Below are 3,833 nucleotides of genomic sequence, written 5' to 3' on the forward strand. Positions count from 1 at the left end.
TATATTGTATAATTATTTTGAATTTTAAAATAATAATTACCATGTTCTAACTTTAAAATTATATAATTATGAAATTTTAATAATATATATAATTCTAATTCTATATTAAAATTATAAATATTTGAACTTAATTTTAGTCGTAATTTTAAAAATTAAATCCACAAACAAATATAATAATACTTTGGTATTAAAAGCTTTTTTCTATTGTAAAAAGTTTAATGCAAATATAAAAATGTAATAACAATAATATATTAAAACATAACATATTTATTGAACACAAAAGAGATACAAAGCATGAAGGGCCAACCGCTAGCAAAGAAAAAAACACTAATAACCCTGTCTTTATCCATTAGGATTCCAAAGCTAATTGTCCCCTATCCACAATATTCCAACCCTGCATTTGTTCAAAAGCCCATTTGGCCTCCATTCCACTCCCTACGAATGTGAATAAAAGTAATAGAGTGCAAAGAGTTAGACAACCAAAAAATCTATCGACTCTGTTCATTCAACATTAATAACGAGATAATTATATAATTATTACTTAAATAGACTAATAAACCATATTAATTAAGATATAATTATATAATTATTACTTAAATAGACTAATAAACAAATATAATATACTTATGTATATTTCTCTAAAAATAAGTATATTAATATTCATTTAGCTTTGTTTAGCTTATATATTTCATGAGATGAGATGCGTCTTCCCGACCTTCACCTTTAAATTATTCGTTATATCTGTTAACTGCATGCTATTGTAATTATTTAATCTTAATCCAATAAAAAGAAAATAAAATAATTAAGTATAAAACCGAACCCTTAACGTATATATATCACAAATTACCGTCGGATATAACCTGTCGAACTGGTTAATTGGCCGGTGGGAGATGGCGTGAAGTTTGAGTCAAATAATTGTCTTTTATCTATGGCGGTTTGTATCGTTATGTTTTCAAGAGTACAACTAAACAATACAGGCCCAAGTTAAATCCAAGGGAGGACGGTTTTTTCAAAGATACCGTTTGGCCGGCCCTTCTTCTGTAACTATAAACAACACAGTTGCCTTCCTTCCCATTGAATACCTCACTTTTGTGCGCAGAAGAGGAGGAGAGGAGGAGTAGAAGAAGAAATGGGGCATGATTGGGCACCAGAGATTATCGGAACGATTCTGTTCGTATTGCTAACGCCGGGGCTGCTGTTTCAAATTCCTGCCAAGGGCCGATTTATAGAGTTCTGCAACTTTCAGACCAGTGGGCTATCTATTTTTATACATACCATTATTTTCTTTGCCCTAATGTGTATATTCCTTATTGCCATTGGAATTTCTATAGTCATAGGCTGAATCATCCTTTCAGCTCCTCAATGCCTCTATGATTCATACTCTCTGATTTTTCATTTATAGATATGTAGTAAAGGGTTGTAATTTAGTTGGTAAGGATATCTGATTATATTATTCAGAAAGTTTAAGTTCATGGATGATTTTGATAGATTGGATCTTTTATTTGTGATCATTTAGAAAAATGATCGTGTTTCTGATTTAAATGTATGGTCTACTACAGAATTGTTATCTCTACATAATTTTAATTAGATCCTCTCACTTGTAATAGTTTAAACAAAGGACGGCTCCTAATTTCGATGTATACTCTTTCATAATGTTATACTCACTGCAAAAGAGATGTGGATATCTATGTAATTCAATCGTCTTCATTAAAAATAAAAATAAAAATATATATTTATGATTTAATCTGTATTCTTTAACAAATTTCAAGTCTTATTTGTATGTTTTTTGAAATTATTGAAGAGTTGTATTCATTATTTTAAGTGTTAATAGAGTGAATCTTTTTTTTTTTTTTTTGTGTGTGTGTTGTTATCTCTATTAATGAAAACATAAAATCTATTTTATAAATTGCATATATTATTAAATTTAATTAATTCACACATTGCATGTAATTTTTATTCAATTTATTATTATATAATTTTCTTATCCTAGAATACAAAAATTGGAATTTTACATATTTATGTTGTATATATTTTGTATATCATTATTCTTATTCTTCATTAAATATGAAAAGTAAAAGTCATTGGACTGTGAAGAAGCTGTCCACTGTAAGCTATGTTTGCTATGGTGTTTTTGTTACACTTTCGAAAGTTGCTTTGCTTATGATTGAACACTTTGTCAAACATGTTGCACTTTCAAAAGTTCCACCTTTGCTGTTAGATCGGGTTTTGTTCATCCTCAACATTTGTTCCACTCCCTTTCTAGTGGTAAACCATCCCTAGTGATGGTTTGCGATAATGATGTCTAAAATGTGGACTTCTACCAGTGTAGAGATTAGTCAGTCAAATTTCAATTGTTGTCCCTCTCTTCCTAATTTACATAGTTGGGTTCCGGATTTCTGGAAGCCCCTCATGGTTGGTAAGATAAATTCTTCCTTTGTGATAAAGGATTCTTCATTGTCTTGTTTTCCTCTTCAAAGGACTGTAACTTGATTCTAGGTCAGCTTTGGCTTTGGGGAGAACATTCTCTCTTAATCAAACCTTGGTCTATTTCTTTTAACTCTCTTATTAAACTACTCAATGTGCATTTGGTATGGTTGAGACTATTGAATCTTCCCCTTCATTTATGTAAGGATTCTTGTTTGAGACGATTGATAAATTTATTAGGAACAAATGTTTTATCAGAAGAAACAATAGAAGAATCTTAAATCTACTATGAACCTTAGAAACAACCTTCTTTTTTTTTTTTTTGTTGTTGTTGTGTCTACAACACATTCAGTATGGTAAACATTAGTTGGTGAAATGATAGAAAAAAACATAATCCCACCATCTGCCATTTTATTATTAGAAGTAGATTTAGTATGGTAAACAACACTACCAAGTAAATTTGTAGCATAATGAAGATGAGTAGAAATAATTGAAGAAAAAGTTGAACCAAGATCCTCAAACACATCAACCGAGATAGGAGGAGAAATTTCAGGAATGAGTGGTTTTGAATCCTCATAAATAGTATCTAAATCTTCCTTAGAAACAACATTAGGAAAAACAGTAGGGTGATCATGAAGGGAATTCCTCCACCAAGTTGAGGATGGTTGTCTCCGAGCACTTCAAGATTTGTTAGAAGTCAAATGCTTGGTAACAAAACAGCAATTACAACAAAAAGGAACCCCTTCATAGTTCATCAAATGATGTCAAGACCTTTTATTAACATGTAGAATGACCCTTCCAGGTAGATTTTTTGAAAGATCAACTTCAACTAAAATACAAGCAAAGGAAGTATGACCAAAGTCTTTGGTCATAGATTCTACCTTAAAAAACCTACCTAAAGTATTACCAATAGCCTCATAAGCTTCATCACACCAAAAATGAAGGGGAATACAAGGCAATTTTAACCACATAGGAAAAATATCAAGAGAATCTTTCAAAGGGTTGAAAGAAGAAATCCAGAGGCGCACTGAGAGGGGATGCGGATCCCACCTCCAAGTACTGCCATCTAGCATAGCCTATTAGTTGTCGTTAGAATTAAAGAAAACCATATAAAAAATCTGGTAGAAGGTTAAAGATCCATTTTACCCTCAACCAGAGTATCACAAACCTCAAGAATCTAGTAATGCAAATTAGGAAGAGAAGTCCAAAAATTAAAAAAACCTAAAGATTAAGACCTTCCTAGCAAAACAATCCTCAAATTCTAACACTTCTCTTCCCAAAGGAATCTAAGAAGCAGTAGAAGTATAAGGAACAATCATTTTGACAAAGCCCTTTACTTTCCTAGAATCACTAGAAGTGGTAGAATGCTAGGACTAAATTAGTAGCCAACAATATTTTCCATAACAAAT

The sequence above is a fragment of the Cryptomeria japonica genome, chromosome 10, assembly GCF_030272615.1.
Source record: "Cryptomeria japonica chromosome 10, Sugi_1.0, whole genome shotgun sequence".
NCBI lineage: Eukaryota > Viridiplantae > Streptophyta > Pinopsida > Cupressales > Cupressaceae > Cryptomeria > Cryptomeria japonica.